Source organism: Cavia porcellus, unplaced genomic scaffold (assembly GCF_034190915.1).
Source record: "Cavia porcellus strain 051 isolate PalLab524CR breed Dunkin Hartley unplaced genomic scaffold, mCavPor4.1 scaffold_31, whole genome shotgun sequence".
Lineage (NCBI taxonomy): Eukaryota > Metazoa > Chordata > Mammalia > Rodentia > Caviidae > Cavia > Cavia porcellus.
In genome coordinates, this window is record NW_026947514.1 from 35,822,152 (window position 1) to 35,842,864 (window position 20,713).

At 36.0% G+C, this 20,713-nt stretch overlaps 1 protein-coding gene across 8 annotated transcripts in view; it reads right to left on the minus strand.

The window, feature by feature from the left end:
• Fut8 (fucosyltransferase 8) overlaps nucleotides 1-20,713 on the minus strand; it is a 409,437-nt gene that overhangs the window by 197,761 nt on the left and 190,963 nt on the right. For all 8 annotated transcript variants that reach the window (XM_063240896.1, XM_063240899.1, XM_063240894.1 and 5 more), the window contains one exon: nucleotides 8,336-8,432. The gene's annotated coding sequence lies outside the window, so the exon portion shown is untranslated. The remainder of the gene's footprint in view (nucleotides 1-8,335; nucleotides 8,433-20,713) is intronic.

Below are 20,713 nucleotides of genomic sequence, written 5' to 3' on the forward strand. Positions count from 1 at the left end.
TGATTTTGAGTATTGATTCTGTATCCAGCTACTTTACTGAATTTATTATATCTAGGAGTCTTTCAATGGAATTTTGGGGATCTTCTATATAGAGTATCATGTCATCTGCAAATAATGATAATTTAACTTCTTCTTTTCCTATCTTTACACCTTTTATTTCTCTCTCTTGTCTAATTGCTCTGGCCGGTATTTCCAATACTATATTAAATAGGAGTAGTGATAAGGGACATCCTTATCTTGTGCCTGATTTTAAAGTAAAGGCCTTCAATTTTTGGCCACTTAGTATGATATTGGCTGTTGGTTTGTCATAGATGGCCTTAATTATATTGAGGTAAAGGCCTTCTATTCCAATTTTCTGTAAAGTTCTTATCATGAATGAATGTTGGACCTTATCAATGGCTTTTTCTGCATCTACAGAAATGATCATGTGATTCTCACTTTTGGCTTCATGATATGGTAGATGCATGCCAGGGATGAATCCCACTTGGTCATGGTGTATGATCTTCTTGATGATTTGTCGCATCCTATTTGCCAATATTTTATTGAGGATTTTTGCATCTGTGTTCATTAGGGAGATTGGTCTGTAGTTCTCTTTTTCAGTTGGGTCCTTCTCTGGTTTTGGTACTAGAGTAATATTTGCTTCTAGGAATGATTTAGGAAGGATTGCTTCCCTTTCAATTTCATTGAAGAGTTTGAGGAATGTTGGCATTAGGTCATCTTTGTATTTCTTGTAGAATTCTGCAGTGAATCTGTCTGGGCCTGGGCTCTTCTTTGTAGGTAAAGATTTAATTACATTTTCAATTTCATTAATAGAAATTGGGTTATTCAGTAGTTTTACATCTTCATGACTTAGCTTTGGTACTTCGTATGCTTCTAGGAATCTGTCTATTTCCTCTGTGTTAACAAACCTTTGAGAGTAGAGGTTTTCAAAATAGGTGTTGATGATCTTCTGTATTTCTATAGGGTCTGTAGTAATTTCGCCTCTTTCACGCCTTATTGCATGAATATGAGCTTTTTCTTCTCTTTCTTTAATAAGGTTGGCTAGGGACTTGTCGATTTTATTTATTCTTTCAAAGAATCAGCTCTTTGATTCGTTGATTTTTTGGATTGTTTTTTTTGGTCTCTATTGCATTGATTTCTGCTCTGATTTTTATAATTTCTTCTTTTGGCTTTGGGCTTGACTTGCTCTTCTTTTTCTAGATATTTTAGGTGTAACATTAGATTATTTATTTGTATTCGTTCTGTTTTCCTAATGTGGGAACTCAGTGCAATAAATTTTCCTCTGAGGACAGCTTTCATTGCATCCCAAAGATTCCAGTAAGTTGTATTTGTGTTTTCATTTGTTTGTAGGTATTGTTTAATTTCTTCTTTAATTTCCTCTGTGACCCACTGATTATTCAAGAGTGTTATTCAGTTTCCACGTGTATGTGGGATTTTTGCAGTATCTTTTATCATTAATTTCTAATTTCACAGCGCTATGGTCTGATAGCATGCAAGGGATAATTTCGACCCTTTTGCATTTATTTAAGTATGTTGTGTGAATTAATATATGGTCTATTTTAGAGAATGACCCATGTACTGATGAGAAGAATGTGTATTCTGTTGTTGTTGGGTGATATACTCTGTATATGTCTACTAAGTTCATTTGTTCACAGGTTCGATTCAGTTTTTTTATTTCTTTGTTGAATTTCTGTCTGGTTGATCTGTCCATTGGTGTCAATGGTATGTTAAGATCTCCTGTTAGGGGGCTGGGAATTTAGCTCAGCAGCATAAGCGCTTGCCTTGCAAGCAGGCAGTCGTTAGTTCGATCCCTGGTACCGATTAAAAGGAAAAAGACCCCCCAAAAAAAAAAAATCTCCTTTTAGAATTGTGTTACTGCTAATTTGGTTTTTCATTTCTGTTAGTACTTGTTTTATATAACAGGGTGCTCTGGAGTTTGGTGCATATATATTTAAGATAGTTATCTCTTCCTCTTGAAGTTTTCCCCTAACCAGTATGTAGTGTCCTTCTTTATCTCTTCTGATCATTATTGGTTTGAAATTCAGGTTATCTGAATAGCTACCCCTGCTTTTTTTTGGTTCCTATTGCATAAAGTATTGTTTTCCATCCTTTGACTTTGAGTCTGTGAGTATCCTTTTGGGTTACATAGGTTTCTTGTAGACAGCATATGGTTGGATTCTGTTTCTTGATCCATTCTGCTAGTCTGTTTCTTTTAATTGGTGCATTGAGACCATTTACATTAATGGTTAGAACTGTTATATATTGGTTTGTTGTTGACATGTTATCTTTTTGCTGTTGCATCTTTATCTTTCCGCTCTGTTTAATTGTCTGCTTTGTTTAGTAGTTTTTTCCTAAATGTATCTAGGCTATCTTTCAGTATTCTTTGCAGGGTTGGCTTGGTGATCATGAAGTTTTTTAGCTGTTCTTTGTCATGGAAGTATCTTATTTCTCCATCGATTTTGAAGGACAGTTTTGTAGGGTATATCAGCCTAGGTTGGAAATCATTTTGCTTTAGGATCTGAAATACTTCACTCCATGCTCTTCTTGATTTTATTGTTTGTGCTGAGAAGTCTGCTGTGATTCTGATAGGTTTTCCTTTATAGGTGATCTGTCTTTTCTTTCTGACAGCTTTTAATATGCTATTTTTTTGTTCAGTTTCTGGGATGCTCATTATTGTATGTCTGGGTGTAGATTTATTTTGGTTATGGCTATTTGTAGTTCTGTATGCTTCACTGATTTTGATATCAGTTTCTAATCTCGTGTTTGGGAAATTTTCAGCTATTACTTCTCTAAATATCCTCTTGACATCCTTTATGTTGTCCCCTTCTTTTTCATTTATCCCTATCAACTTTATGTTGCTCCGCTTTGCATCATCTTGCAGGTGTTGAATTGTTATTTCCTGATTTCTTGTTATTTTTAAAAGATCTTTCCTTTCCTGTTCGCTAGCTGCAATCTTGTCTTCGAGGTCTGAGATTCTATCTTCACATTCATTGAGGCGGATTTTACAACTTTCAATGGAGTTTTTGATTTCCTGTATATCTCTTTGCATCTGCTTTATATATTCTGTTTGTTTCTTATATTGTTCATCCAGGGATTCTTTTTGTTTAGGTCCTCCAATTTTTTAACTGTGTCTTCTTTAGATATGTTCAGCATCTCCTTCATTTCTTTTATCATTTCTTCTTTTACCTGAGAGATTATTTCTAGTTTTAATTCCTTTAAGGTTTCCCAGAGTTGCTTCTTTATTTCAGTTACTATTATTTTAGGTATTTCAGGTATGTGGAATGTGTTTTCTTCTATGCATGTGGTTCCTAGGCTTTCTTGGGATGGGCTGGATGTTTGATGTTGCATTTTGGTCTCTCGTTTTGTCATTTTCCTATATTTTCGAGCTTCAAATGTTGTTCAAAGTGAGGGAGAGAGTTCCCCCAGACCGTGTCTAGTCCCGACAGGCTGGGCCCACAGAAAACCATGGCCTGGTCCCTCAGGCGAGGAACAGTGTTCCCTGAGACTGAGATGGGATTCAGTGCCTAAGCCTGACTGGCTGGGCCCGGCAGGAAACAGTGAGCTGGTCCCCAGGCGACAAAGAAAGTTCCCCCAGACCGGGGCGGGATTCCTGGGGCAGGATTCCTTGCCTAGGCCCCATTAGCTGGTCCTGGCATGAAACTGCGTGCTGGTCCCCAAGCGACAAAGAGAGTTCCCCCAGACCGGGGCAGGATTCCTGGGGCAGGATTCCTTGCCTAGGCCCCACTTGCTGGTCCTGGTAAGAAACCGCACGCTGGTTTCCAGGTGACAAAGAAAGTTCCCCTAGACTGGGGCGGGATTCCGTGCCTACCGACTTGCTTGTCCAGGCAGGAAAATGGAAACATTAAATCTTCTACAAAAAGTAAAATAGGTAAAAGACTTGAAGATGTAAGTATAGGAAATGATTTCCAAAACAGAACATCAATTACACAAGAAGCAGCAGCAAGAATCAACAAATGGGATTATATCAGACTAAAATGCTTCTGTACAGCAGAAGAATCAATCAATACAGGGAAGGGACAATGTACAAAATGAGGGGAAAATTTGGCAGCTATTCCTTGGACAGAGGACTAAAATATAGAATATAAAAAGACTCAAAAACATTAAATCACCTAAAATTAAAGACCCCCTTAAGAAATGGGCAAAAGACATGAATAGACACTTCACAGGAAAATATAAATGATCAATAAATATATGAAAAGTGTTCAACATCTCTAGACGTTAGAGAAATATAAATTAAAACAATGATAAGATTCCATGTTACCCTGGAAAGAATGGCAATCTTTAGGAAATATACACATGTAACCAGTAACCAAGAGATTGTAAACTGCATAAAGTCCAAACACATACTAATAAAAAAATTATTTTAAAAAATATAATGTTAGACTCTAAAATGCCTTTTTTAAACACAGGCATATAACATACAAATCACAGTGCTTATATTGGCTCATTTTCAAACATTTTCCCAAGCATTTCAGGTCCCTATTCCAAAAACACAATAGATATGAAATGACAATCAGTAGTAAATAATATACAATAAAATATGAAGTTCATGCCACCAACTGAATTGACCAAAAGCATGAAAGATATTAATTTAACTCTTTCTTGAGCACTTCATACCCTATTTTTTAAAAAAGAGAGCCAAGCATGTTCTCCACCAAATACATTATTTCTTAATATAGTACTTAATGATAGTCTTTTTTATTTCCTACCAATTTATGTTTGCATTGTATTTGCACTTGCCAACACTTTGCAACTAACTAGGGAGAGTTATGGTTTGGATCTAAAACATCTCCAAAGCCATGTGGCTCAAGGCTTGGTTTGCTTCCTTGGCTATCTGTGGAGAACAGTCATCCCAAACTAAAATGTTAACAGATCTATCACATCAAGGCTTGGCTGCTGTTATGGTTTGTATCTAGATGTATCCCCAAAGCCACAAGTCATAGGTGGGTTTTTTAGAGGTGGCTGGATCTAGAGTATGTGAAGCAAGACTGATTAATGGTGTCATACTAGGATTAAGAGTGTGCTATTTGCCCTAAGGTAAGATATGAGGACCAGAAAGAAGGCCACCTCTGTATCTTGTCCTTGCTGACTTCTGCCTGCCCTGCTCTTCCACTGACTACTTCTCCTCTGTGATGCCCCTCTACTATGTACCCTGCCTTGGAACCAGCTATGAAGTAAAACCTCTCCATAAGCTGTGAGGTGAGTAAGTCTTTCCTCCTTTCACTTTGGGTGTTGATATTTTCTTTTAGCAATGAGAAAAGTTACATCTGTGGCACTACTGGGAGATGGTATAACCTGTATAAAGTAGAACCTGGTTGGAGGAAATAGGTCACTGGGGGCATGCCCTTTAATGATATACTAAAACTCCAGTTCCTTCCTTTCTCTTTGGCATGAGATGAGCAGCTTTGTTCCATCTTGCTACCTGCTTAAAAGCAACTGGGCAAAGTGACGGGGACTGAAAGAGCTGAAATCGTAAGCCAAAATAAATCCTTTCTCTTTTAAGCTGATTTCTCTCAACTATTTTGTCACAGCCAGGAGAGTATTTTAAAGAAAATAATAAGCTGTGCTAGACTTACACCACTTCATTACACCTCAAAGAATAAAAGCCAGTATTTTTATTGGTTCAAAGTTCTTATCATAGGTAAGAATTATGTTAAACTTTTTGTTATTACTTTAGGTACTGTTGAGGAAGAAGGCAGAAAAGAGAGAGGAGACCAAAAGATAGAGTCTGATCTTCAGTGAGTCACAGATGGACCAAAAAAATGAACTATTGTATTATAAATCATTAGTTATACAAACTTTAATGCAGCAATTGACTTTTGTAAAAAAGCAGCAAAAACATGTTTTATTTATAGTTATGTGTGAAAGAATAACAGAAATGTTGCTGTTAAAATAAATTTAATATAGACAATCATTTAACAAGTAAATTATTATACATAATGGTTTTGAACTCAATCTGAAATAGGATACATCAGTCACTAAGAGTATTATCCCCTACCCCTGATAAGTGTCAAAATTTACTCTCCAGCAGGGAACAGTATGCATACTATAAAATTCCCATCTACTTTAAAGGCCAAGCAGAAGGACTGCAAGCTTTGGCAAGCCTAGGTAATTTAGCAAAACCCTGTCTCAAAACAAAAATTTTGTTGTTCTTACTGTTCTGTGTTTAAGGGATAAGGATGTAACTCAGTAACAGGGAGCACTTCCCTAGAATAATACCCTGTAATACCTCAATTTCCAACACAGAGAGGAAAAAAAATTACTCTCCAAACATAGGCAACTAGAAAACCAGACAAACTATGTATCTGACTTTGAAGGTAACTAGAAATTTAAAAAATGGTTTCCTGTTTCCCTGCTGGAAGTATCGATTTTTTCCCCCTCTGATATTTGCTATAAGATTGAACTCCTAGTGGGAAAAGCCATATAAGTATGGGGGATATATATATGACTGGGTTCCCTAGACTTTTTAATTCTTAAACTTGTCCACACTATACCTCCAGTAATTCTTACAATTAGGTTTCCCTAGCTGGCACTGATTCCTATGGAAGTTTCTGCCTCAGTTTCTACTGCAATAAGTTATTATTATCTGTAGTTGTCTGACTGTATCTCCAATTTTGAAGGCAGCAGTCTGTCCTGTGACCTCACCGCTCTGACTAGTTTTAAACAGTTTGATTTTTCAGTTTATTCAGCTTTTTAGGTGTTGTTACAAAGTGATGACCTCTAAGCATCTTCTATGCTGAAGCAGAAAATACCTACACAAAAACTCTTTTTGCAGAACATTTTACTAATTGATAAGGTAATATATAATATTAACTAAAAGGAGGAAATTCGGGATCTGAATTTATCAGTTACAGATATTGCCTTAAATATGATCATAGTGTTTATAAATAATAAAATATAAATTATTAAACCATACACATCATCTTTTATGAAACAATGATATATAGACAATCAAATATGAAGATCATTTAGATTCAAAGTCATTATTTTTTGAGATAGCTAAGCACTACAATTCACTGGCTGACCTTACTGGTCAATTATCAGAAAAAAGTCTCTTTCTTCTCTCCAATAGTAGTATCATATCTTCAACACAAACTTAAGGTTTAGAGTTTTCTTTCAGGAAAGAAAAACAGAATAGAAACTCAAATTTTCATCTGAAACTTAACATCTAGATGTGACTTCCAACATTTGCTCTCACCATGCATCAACTTTTATCAAATTAATTTCCTTATGAAATCTTAGTCCATTGTGTAATGGCTGTTTGCTACATTTTTAGAAAAAAATACTGCTATTTTTTCCAAAACCACACACACATCTCTGAACCTTTTATACAATGCCAGATACAAAACCACTCTGAGATTAGGAGCTGTAGTGTTGCTAGTATTTTACTATTTAACCAGTATACAGCTACAAAATTGGACAACTAAGTTTTTCTAGTAAGATAATAAGGTACTAGCGAGTTACATGGAAAATTAGTCAGATAGTCTTTTGACAAAAAGGATGGAGAAAAATAGTAACAAGGGAAAGATGATATAAATCATCTAAAAATTAACCTACAAAAAAGATGCTCAAATGAAAATAAAAATGAATACTTATAAAAAATAGGAAAAACTAAAAGTTTTACTCTCAACTCACAAAATATAAAATATCTGAAACCTACATTTTCAAAACTCTAAAACAAGTCAGTATCTGTACTGGTTAGGATCTGCAATAGCTTCTAACTAAAATAATAATCAAAAAAACAAATTCAATTATGTCAGGTTAGAAGAGATAAAGAAAGCATATACTTGGTGGTTATATGTATAAAAACAGACTACTCAGGTTGACAATAGCTATGCATAGATAAGACAGCATTAGAAAAGAGAATGTAATCCTGCTCTTAAAAATGTCAGTATGGAGGGCTGGGGATTTAGCTCAGCAGTATAAGCAGCCACCTGCACCTATACTCAATCTCTGTTACCAAAAAAAACCCAAAAAACAAAAAATGTCAATATGACTTTGAGAAAGTCACTAAATATTATCTGCAGAGCAGAAATAACACAATCTTAGTATATTCAATTGAGACATAGTAATACTCCATTAATAATACAGCATTTTCTAAGTGAAAAATTCAAGTACATAGAGTTCTTGACTTTTAAAAGAGAAAAAATTGAGCTGGGGATGTAACTCAGTGGTTAAATTCTTTGCCTACCATACACAAAACCTGGGGTTAGAGCCCCAGCAAAATACACATACACAGATGCACTCACACAAAGTTATCTCAATATTAAACTCAACAAAGTTATTTCAACATTAATGGTGAAAAATGGCTTACCCTCCTCCCTCCTCTACAATTGCAGACACAGGCAAAACCATGTGATGTTTCCAGATGAAGGTATCACCGCTTGAATCTGGGTCACTAAAATTATTAGCTGTTTAAAATGAGATCAAAGAAAAATGTTAATTATCTAGAAATGTACATCTTCTTTGTCATTAACATGAAACATCTCACACAAAACTATTCAGGTAAAATATATATCCTTAAGTTTGTCTACACAGGCACAGTACCTTGGAAGCCTGGCCTAGAGACATAGGTAAAGTTATTTAAATAATTCTTGATTACTACATATGACTAGATTTAGTTTAGTTTAAAACTTAATCTTTACAGTCACTCCCCTATATTAAATTTTCCTTAAAATGAACACAAAGACTTGGCTAAGATGAAAAGCTTAAAAGGCTGTAGGAGAGAGGGAAAAATATTCAAATAGTCTCAAGGACAAAATAGCATGTCCCACTCCAGAACATATTTACAGTTCCTCATCTAGAATTCAGCTAACATCCAATTGCAGCAATCAGCCAGGCTTGACAAATTAAAATAACAGTAATTCTGACAGATCATCTTCCACAAATATTCAAATATGGGTATTTGTGTGCATGCAAGATTTTCCACATGTCAATCAAAATGCTTTGTTTAGGATCCTAAAGTTGAACTGCTTTCTCATCATTCTATGGGAATTCCCTGAATACTTAACTTTCATAACTCTTAACCAGGTGATTAAGAGACTATCTATTTGTAGCCTGAATTAAAATTTTAAGGGCATTCACATAAGCATCAACAGCCAAAAGGGAAGTACCTCCAACCTTTGGAAATCTATGTAAAGACAAGAGGAGAGATCTGGGAAGGAGGGAGGAACATAAGGTTCATGAGGGACTGCAACTGAATAAAGGCTTAACTTTTTATGCATGTGATAAGTTATGCCACAGTAATATAAAATTCAGATAGAAAAACCAATTAGCAACTTAATAAATTTGGGTTCAATTCAAAGTTCGATTAAGAAAGACTACATTTATTTAAGGCAAAACACTGTTGTGATGACTAGTTTAAGCACATAAAGCTGTCAAAACCAAGGAAATATAATCAGTCTAAAATTTAAAATTAAACATACCTTTTGAAATGCACAGATATGCCTATCATAAAGGACTATCAACAATTAAAGAGTAATGACTTTAATGAAGACAAGCTGTCTAATGCATTAATTTGCTAATTATTTTAACCTATCCCAGTTAATTTCCCTTAAATGTGTACAAAATTACTGAAAAATCTCAGACATTCTAGGAAAACAGTAAGTAATAGGCATGCCTTTGTATCCAGGACAGCATGAAATTGTGAAATACTCAGATGCATAGGCCTCGCTAGTAAGCCATGGCTCAAGAGTATTTCTAGATAGGCAGGCTTACAAGAAACTCTTACTATAAGATCAGTCTGATCTCAGCCATCATAATCCAGATCCAATAGTGGATTCAAGCCAAACCTGTGGTTCTCAAATCTGGAAAGGGAGGAAAGAAGTCTGGCTTACGGACAGTAGCTTCAGTCTCCTCTGGAAGCTTGTTAAAAATATACAATAAAGTGTGGCTGGGGATTTAGCTCAGCGGCATAAGCGTCTGCCTTGCAAGCGCATGGTTGTGAGTTTGATCCCTGGTACCAGTAAGGAAAAAAAAAAATACATACACACACACACACACACACACACACACACACACACACCTGGTACCAGTAAGGAAAAAAAAAAAATACATACACACACACACACACACACACACAAAATAAAGCAAGGCAGTTTGTATCTCAGTACTTGGGAGACTAGGATATGAAAACAAGTTCAAGTTCAAGACTAGCCCAGGCTACACAGTTAAGTTCAAACTAGCCTGGCCTACATAGGAAGATGCTATCTCAAAAAAAAAAAAAAAAAAAAGAGAGAGAGAGAGACAAACACATATTCTCAGGCTTTACATGGAGACATAGAGATTTCCAATGTGATTCATATACTCACCACAATTTGAGAAGCTCTGAGGGAGGCAGTATATTAGAGATAAGGTATAATTTTCTGTTCAAAAATTGTCTCTACAACAGTGCACAGCTGAGCCAATAAGCAGTCAATTTTAAACTTTAAATTTTAAAGTTTAAAAGTTTTTAAACTTTAAACTTTAAATTTTAAAAAGTGTTTTATAGCATCATTACTCCTATTACTTTTTTTATATTTTCAATAAAAACTCTTTTGAAAAATAGAAATCTCTCATGAGACAAAGGATGAGTATCTAATGATTAAATCTCAAATCCCTGTCAAGAAAAGCTTGACAGTTATCCTGCAGCAAGTGAGCAGTCCTATCTTAGGCCCTAATCACATTAACAAGACAAATTACAGTCAAGTGCTCCATAACGACATTTCAGTCAATGAAGGATCATATACACACTAAAAAACCCATAAAATTATACTACCCAGTAAAACTATACACTCTTTGTTGGGAGCCATTGAAACTGGAAATTGACCACACAGGCAAGGCTGGGGCGTGGCCATCCCAAGAACCTCAAGAGTCGCAGGGGTCACTGCCACTTCTTAATTTGTATAAACGCACTGTATAATGTTCATTTAATGGAGGAATTGTTTAATGATGCATTTTTAGAATTATCTCTAGCCTTAAGTGACATGGCTGTGGTTAAAATAATAGCAATTCCTTCTTCTTCCTCCCCCTCTCCCAGTTCCCAGATAAACTGACAAATGTGACTGAACTTTAATGTGCAAAGGATTACCTGGGTATCTGGTTAATATGCAGATTCTTTCTCTGAGATGCTGCCTTTCTAACAATCTCCCCTAGGACGCAGGATGCAGCTAGTCCTTCCTAGGATCATACTTTAAAGTCTCAGTTATGGAATAAACTATTAAGTGGTTAATAATTCCTCTATCATACATGTATATTATAAACCCTTGGATATATTTCCTTTCCATCTGTCATTTAAAAAGGCAAAAAATCCAGTTCCCTACTTCTGAAAATGCTAAGGAAGATTTTTAAAGGAAAGGTCAGATAAAGACTGTCAGAACAAAGTCTACTAAAACTTTTAGTAATTATTATAAATTCTAAATATCATAATAGAAAGTTTCCACATATAAACAGCATGATTACACTAGCAAATAGAATGAATTTTAAACATGTAAAATTATGTCTTGTAATTACAGCAGAACATTATTAAAATATTCTAGCTTCAGTAGTCCAAGCACAAGTCTAATAAGTGAAAGAGGAATGTACTCTTTTCATTAACAATGATAAAACACTGGTGAACCAGTTTGTGAAAATGAACAAAACTACAAATATTAAAGAGCTGCTTAACCTGTAAGAGTCATTAAAATAGATGCTGCAGTTGAAAAAATTTGGAGATTAAATATACCAATGCAGAGGCTCCAGAAAATGTAGACTTCTCAACATTTAAATATATAAAACTATAAATGGAAGCAATTTTAAGAGACTTTACCTGAAGAATCTATAAATAAGATAAGGTATAAGTGAAGCACTGTATAGGTATTAACTGAAGTCCTAGAAAGTAGAATTAAACTTCATAAGTAAGTGAACACATATAAAATCCAAAAGAAGAATGTTCTTAAGAAGCGAAGCACAGGGATACAGCATTCCAATACAACTCTTTCATCAACTAACATGAGTAATAAATGACCCAAACCAAAACTCCTTGAAAATTTCCATCTGCTTTTAATTTTTTATATTCATTGTTATTTTATAGTTATTTTTTCTTTCCTGTTAGTAACACAAAACCACCTCTTAACCTTCCATGTAAGTTGAACAAAAGCATGTTTTCAATCTAACTTTCTTTCCTAATCTATTCAAAGAGATATTACTTAAATAACTGACTTAAACACAATATATTTATGAAAACATTAATAAATTAATGTTAGTATTCACTAAGTAGTTATATTTGCCAAATATAATGGTACCTTGGTTCAGGAACATTTTTATTTGCAAAAAATTTGTGGACAGAAGCATGTGGCAAAATTCTGTTTTTGTCTGCAAACTCTGCATCAGGTGAAAAACACCACCATGGCCAACTATTCCAAAATCACAGGCAAATTAAGTTAAGGAACCAAGGTACTACAGTCCTAGTTGGATAAATACATGTCAACTCCCTATCCTAGAAAAATCATATGCATCATATCATATCTACCTCATAGATAATAAAACAGAAAAATTATTACAGAAAAACCATTCAAAAATCACTGCATTTATTTTTTAATAACCAGGAAGACTAAATTAAAAAGATAATTCTCAAACTTCATGTCATGGTTTATGTCTGTGTCCCCCAGGCCTCATGAGTTTGCATTGTTCATTTGTGACAGTTCATTGTATAGTGCTTAGATTGATGGTGTTAGTGCTACACCCACTTAGGGGTGGGGCCAGGATGTGATGTAATGGCAGGAAGAAGCTGGGTCTTTCTCTTTGCTGGTTCAAGCTTGCTGTCGGTGGCTGCCATGAACTGCGGTCCAGCCATGCCTCCCTGTCTTGGAGCCAACTGAGTGTGGACTGAAACCTCCAAAAACTGTAAGAAATAAACCTTTCCTTTCCCAACTTGGGCATCAGGTATTTTGTCTCAGCGAGGAGCATAAAGTAACCAAGACATTTCATGAGTAAGAATTATTACATTTTTAAAATTACAAAGTCAAGCTCCTATGGTCAAAGATATTGATACACAGTGTCTTGAGTTTCTGAAGACAAATGCAAAAGTCTACATTTTTTCAAGTCTCCTAATTCCCTACAGAATATTCTAGAACATACTCTAATAAATATTTCATCCTCAAACAAGTCAACATCCAAAGTATTCCTTAGTTCTTATCAGAATGCCCACATCCATCTCTTGTGTCAACCTCAACTAAGATGGCCAAAATCAAAGGGCTAGTTAAGGGGCGGAGACAGAATTCAAATTAATTCATGTGATTACAAAACCTTAATTATTAAAACTTAAGATAACTTCTTGAAGCAGCAGATCAACAATAGCAGTTACAAAACAATTTGACAGTCATAACTCAATGATTCCCAGGTAATCATAGCCTAGGCATAGTTTCACAAATATTTCTAAATGATTATAAGTTAAGCATAGGCAGGACACTGCCACCCCCAGAAACAGGAGGACTCAGGAAGCACATATCCCACCCCCATCCAATGTTGATGCCCAGTGGGATCCCATGCCAGAGTGATGGCCCAGGAGTTATATGACCCATCCCACAAACACCCAGTGGGCCCCATGCCAAAGTCAGGTGGATCCAGGAACTATACACCCTGACTCCAGCTCCCTCTCTCCCCCCTACTCTCCACAGCAGATGGAAGACGGCTGACAACCAACAGACCAACCGGCCTGATCAAAGGGACCAACACCCAGCAGGAGAATTTTACTTCAAGGCTGAAGTAACAGCTTCCTATAGAAACTGGTAGGACAGACAGCCTTAAGAGACAGACTTATAGAAGGTAAGAGCTAAATAGGGATTTCCTAAATTGCCTGAGAGGACTGGGCTCAGATCAGGAATATCACAGAGCCTGTATTCTGTTGCAGGAAGCCAGACTCATGGGAATGAATGACAGAGGTTAAGATTCTGAAAAAGAAGGCACTGGCTGGGTGTGGTGGCGCACACCTGTAATCCCAGCACTCGGGAAGTTAAAGCAGGAAAATGACTGGGACCTCAAAATCAGCCTGCACTCCAAAGTGAGCTCAAGGCCAAGTCAAATTGCATAATAAGACCCCGTTTCAAAAAGACAAAAGCAAACAAAAGAAAAAAGGCATTTAATTTAGCATTACATTTGTTTTGGCATTGTTGTCTACATCTGAATTACAATAAAAAAATGTATAGGGAGGTCTGGTTGTCTTCATTAAAATTAGAGGTCTCTCTGCTTTGGTGAAGGGCAGTTCATAAGTGGTTTGGTGTTGGAGACCACTGTGAAGTGGCACTAAGCAGGATTTAAAATTAACTAATTGGCTCTCTGTGTTTACCTGTGAGTCTGTCCTAGGCCTAGGCCCCTCGCCTGTTGATGGGAGCTGATTCATAGTAAGTGAGGCTCTATGAATCACTGGTCCTGGCTGATACCTGTAGTGGCCTGTGATGCCAGAGAGACCTCAAAAGGCAAGATAAGGTCATAGTTGAGGACACTTGGCTCAAACATCAATTAAGTAGATAAAGACTGCAGCTGCAGGCATCTTACTCTTGCAGTCTCACTGCTACCATAAATGTCATCATGGAGATAATATGGTGCTCCTTAATTAGCATAATTTACTACTTGGAGAAGTCTTTGAAGTGACTCCCAAGATCCTGCTCATTGCCCGTGCTTCCCTCAGTTTCCCCATTTTGTTTGGACCTAATAAATATAGGTGGTCCAGAGAAGTCTTTGTCTTACCCCTCAGAGTCTTGAACTCTGCTCAAGGGTTGTGATCCACCTGGAACCGTAAAATCATACCACTTGGCTCATTTATTGAAGTCTTTGCCATACACTTGTTTGGGAGATTGGGGATCTGCGTCAAGACCTGATAGTTTGGAGAGTTTATGAATATCCAGTTAACATTTGATGCTATTGTTGTTGCTGAATTTATTACCACAAACAAGATAACATAGTAGTGGCCACAACTAGTTTTCTCTGTATGCCAACACCTGGACTGCTGAGAGGGTCTTAAGTAAAACTGAAGCTTGCACCCAAACAATGAGGCACTGAGCCAAAGAATTAACAACAAAAGAACATATAAAAAAATTTAAAAAACAGAAACATGAAAAAATAAGGCAACACAATGCCTTGAAAAACTTCCAAATTCCCTAAAATTGGTACAGAAGGCATTATAGGAAGCAAACTGAAAGCTACAAACAGCAGGTAAGTCTGAAAGGGCACCAGTGGAGGTAAAACAGTTTTATAAGGTGGTTGATGAATTGAAAGAAGATACAACTAATTATATAATGACTACAATGTAACGAATGATCAGCAATTAGAGTAACTGGAATTAATAAAAATTAAAAGACAACACAAAGGACATTAAAAACCTACTTATGCAAGTAGTAGTAGAAAACTTTCCAGACATGGAAAAAGAATTTAACATACAAATAGGTGAAACGTATCACCCTGACTAGCCATAATCAGAACACACACACAAATGCCACATAATTGGGGCTGGAGATTTAGCTCAGCAGCGTAAGTGCCTGCCTTGCCAGTGTGTGGTCGTGAGTTCGATCCCCGGTACTGATAAAAAAGAAAAAGACCAAAAAAAAAAAAAAAGCCACATAATTAAAACATCACAGATACAAGAACAGAATCTTAAAAGGTTGCTACAGAAAAGCAACAAATCACCTCTAAAGGAAAACTTATCATATCAAATTTCTCAATAGGGGCTGGGGATTTAGCAGTAGTGAGTTCGATCCCCGGTACCAATAAAAACAAAAAAGACAAAAACTCAAAGGAAAGAAGAGCATGGAATTAACTATTTCAAGCTCTTAGACAGCAACTTCCAGCCTAGATCCCGCAAAATTATCTTTTCAAATTGATGGAGAAATAAGATACTTCTGTGATAATGGAAACAAACATATTTGCACCAAACACAGTGCACTCAACTTCATAAAACAAACTCTAATAGACATAAAAAAATCAGATAAAGGGCCAGGGGTTTAGCTCAGCGGTACAAGCGCCTGCCAGGCAAGTGCCAGGTCATGAGTTCAATACCCGGTACCAAAAAAAAAAGAAAAAAAAAATCAGATAAAAATTAAGACAAGTTATAGTGGAGATCTCGATCTCAATACCTAACTATTGCAAATGGATCAACTAAACAAAAAAGCAACAAAGAACTATCACAGTTGAACCCACCTTTGAATAAATAGACTTAATAGATTTATAGAATGTTCTACCCATCAACAAAAAAACACATTTTTTTTTCAAGCATTAAGGGTTACTTACTCCAAATAGACTATATAATAGTTAACAGGTCTAGGTAAATGCAAAAGAACTGAAATTCTATCATACATTGTTGGGAGCCATTGAAACCGGAAACTGAATACACAAGCAGGGCTGCAGCATGGCCTGGACAACCTGAGAACAGAGATGCCTCAAAGGGCAAGATAAGGTCACAGCTAAAGCCACCTGGCTCCAAATTCAATTAACTGAAAAAAAGATTGTGGCTATAAACATTTCACTCCTATAGTGAAATGTAACATAGAGACCCTCTCATAAGATAGTTCTCCTAAATTAAACATAATTTGTTACTTGGCAAAGTCCTTCAATCACTCCCAAGGTCTATTCAAGTTTCCTGAGTTTTCTACTCTAACCCCTTCCTTGCTTGAAAAAACTAAATTTGGGCTGCCCAGAGACATTTCTTGTCTTAGCTACCAGAGTCAAGAACTCTGCAGAGGGTTTTGATCCTCCCTAAAATCATACCATTTGGTTCATTTATTTAAGCCTTCACCATACACACTCATTTGGGACACTGGGGATCTAGGTCAGGTCCCCGATAATGCATATTATGAATCACAGTGCAACAAAACTAAAAATCAATTGCAAAAGAAAGCACAGGAACTATGCAAACATATGGAAATCAACACACCTGAAAAATCAACAGGTCACAGAGAACATTAAAACATAAGACAGTTCCTAGAATTAAACAATAATGCCAGTGCAACATATTAGAACTTATGGGACATGAAAGAAGTCCTGTTAGGGAAGTTTATAATGATAAGCACCCACATCAGAAAAAAACAGAATGAGACCAAAAAATTAACCTAATGTTACATCTCAAGATCTTACAAAAATAAAAAGAATGCAGTCCAACCCACAGCTCCAGCAACCAGCACAGGAGGATCTAGGGACTTGGAGCTGGGCACTGCAGGAGGAAGCCAGGTGCCTGAACCTCCCCCTACTCCAAGGATTGGCCACCAGCACAGGAAGAACCAGAGGCTAGGTAAACAGTTCTTTTTTGTTAAATATTTTTTTCCTCGTTTCTTTGTCTACTTCTTTTTTTCTTTTCCTTTCCTTTGTCTTCCTTTCTTCCTTCTTTTTGTTCTTTCTTTTTTCTAAATGGCTGGGGAGAACTCAAGCCACAGAAAACTAATCCCATCCCCAAACCCAGAGAGCAAACTCAGATAAACCCTGGAATATTCCTACATCCCTTCTTTTCTGCCCTCCCCCTTGCTAATTTCCCAAACCATGCATGACCACCCTTTGTCCTCCAGCCTTGCTTCAACATCCTTCCCAGTTATCTTCACTAATCTTCCTAAATTTCCCTATCACAGGGTATAACCACTCTACCAAAGGGAAACAGTGCATACAAATTCCTAATTTACGATCAGTTCTGTTACATAACTATAGACCCTGTTTCTATGGTCTAACGTACAAAATCAATAGTTATCACAGTCTGTCAGTTTCTAAATTGTGCTTCAAGCTATTGTTATTCGTATTTTTACTATTCTAGCAAGGATGTTCTATGTGTTGTAATCAGTTGTTTGCCCGCCTGTAACAATACTGGGCATACTGAATACTGGTGTAATAACCTGACTACAGCCCTGTACCGAAGGACTGGGACTGAGCCAAATAGATACCAACATGCCACTCTCATATAATTGGTAAGGTAGGTTCTTTGGACAGATGCAAACCAAGAATCTCCTACACACAGAAGACGCCCCTGAAATCAATGATATAGCTATCTACTACAAAAACTCTCAAGGATCACCACAGAAAACAAAATAAAAATTTTTTGAAATACAAAACAAGATGAGGAAGCAGAATACAACCTCAGAGCTCCAGCCAAACCAGAACAAGTCCAGGAGACACTGACACCGAAGACACACCCTTGTAATTTCTGAAACGATAGCAACCGAAGTAAACAAACAAATCCATAAGGCTGAAGAGGGAATCAGATCAGAAGCAATCAAGTAAAAGAAGTATTTAAACATTTAAAAAGAAATTGTTCAGAAAATCTCCAGTAGAGATAGATAAAAATATTAGATGGATAGGAAAAAGATGGACCAATATAGGAAAGCAATGGAATGCACAAAGCAGATATAAACAGATATTCAGGAAATTAGAAATTCCATTCAAAGCTGGCAAAATCACTTCAATGATACTGAACACAGACTTTCACACTATGAAGACAGGATCATGGCTAGCAATAATGACAGGAAAGGTCTCTTAAAAATAACAAAAGATCAGGAAATAATTCAACAGAATAATTGCAAGAATAATTGGTGTTGGTGAAAAATCAGGAGACAACACAAATGACATAAAAACAACAACAAAAATCTTGCAAAGTATCAGACAATGTCCTAAGCATGGGAAAAGAATCTGACATTCAAGTAAGTGAGGCACACAGAACTCCCATTGGCCATACAAAACTGAATATACACAGAGACATATAATAATTAAGATCCCAGAAAATCAGGACAAGAACAGAATATTAAAAGCTGTTAGAGAAAAAAAGACATCATCTATTGAGGAAAGTTCATCAGAATCACAGCAGACTTCTCATTGCAAATCCTCAAGTTAAGAAGAGCGTTTTAGTCCTAAAAGAAAAACTTCCAACCCAGATTGATGTACTCTGAAAAACAATCTTTCAAAATTAATGAAGAAGAAGGGGCTGGGGATTTAGCTCAGCGGCATAAGCCTTGCAAGCAGGCAGTCGTGAGTTCGATCCCCGGTACAGATAAAAAGGAAAAAGACCAAAAAAAAAAAAAAAATTAATGAAGAAGTAAGATACTTCCATGACAAAGAACAAATGAAGAAACTTATGACATGACCAAACCAACACTACAAAGGGAACTGAGAGCTACTCTAGATAGAAACAAAAACGACCACAGTTCAAAGAACAAAAACAGAAAGAAACCACCAAGCAATCAAACTGAGAGAAGTAGGGAACCAACAGCAGGAAAGTAACATGACAAAGATAAGCCAATACGGCTTTAATCAGTTATAATAATCAATGTAAATGGCCTTAGTTCAGCAATTAAAAGAAACACACTAGCAGAATGAATCAAGAAACAAGATCCAACAGTATGTTATATACAAGAAACATATTTAACTCAAATCCACAGACTAGAAGTCAAAGGAAGTAAACACTACACTATGCAATAAGAACTCAGAAAAAACACAGGTTTTTTTCTCTTTGCAAAGAATGTAAAAGTGAAGCCAAGAATGATTAAAAGAGATAAAGAAAGTCAGTACACACTTATTAGGGGAAAAATTCAAGATGGTGCGATAACAATCATAAATATATATGCATCAAATATGGAGGCACCGAACAATATCAGACAAACAGTAATAGACATGAAAATCGAGCAGTAACACAAATGAAATGGGGGGGCCTTAGTACCCCATTGTCATAAAGAGATAAACTAAACAAAAAAACCCAGCAAAGAAATAACAGAACTGAACCAAACTTGTGAACGAAAGTTCGTATTAGTACACATTAACAAAATGTCCCATTTAACAACTTCAGAATATACATTCTTCTCAGCTGCATGTGGGACCTTCTCTAAAACAGACCATATACCAGCCCATAAAACATCTTAAATAAATGCAAAGGAACTGAAATTATCTCATGCATATTATCAGAGCATAGTACAATGAAATTGAAAATTAATGACAAAGGAAAACGCAAAAACTCCATAAACACATGGAAATTAAATAATATTCTCCTGAATAACCAATGGGTCACAGATGAAATTAAAGAAGAAATTAAACAATACCTGCAATCAAACGACAATACAAATGCAACTCACAGAAACCTGTGTGATGCAATGAAAGCAGCCCTAAGAAGAAAATTTATAGTGGTGAATTCTTACATTAGGAAAACAGAACAAGTACAAATAAATAAGCAAATGCTGCACCTCAAGCTTCCTGAAAATGAAAAGCAAGTCAAGCCCAAAGCCCATACAAAGGAGGAAATTATAAAGATCAGAGAAGAAATTAATGCAGTTAAAACTAAAAAAAAAAACAATAAAAAGAATTACTGAAACAAATTGGCTCTTTAAAAGAATAAACCCTTATTCAACCTTATCAAAAAAGGAAAGAAAAAACTCAAATTTATGTAATTAAGAATGAAAAGGGTGAAATCACTACAGTGTGGAAACGCATGAAATTAATTCCTTGAAAATCTTTACTCACATAGTATACAAAAACAGGAAAAAAGGGACAGATTCCTAGGGATGAATGAATTACCAAAGCTGAATCAAGGTACAAAAAATTCTGAATAACTCAGTATCAGTTAAGGAAACTTAAGACATAAAAACTTAAGAAGAAAACTCTAGGCCTTGATCAATTCACAGCTGAATTCTACAAGAAATTTAGAGGAGATTTAAACCAATACTCCTCAAATTTTTCAGTAAAACTGAAAGGGAAGTAAATACTTCTCCCTAACTCATTC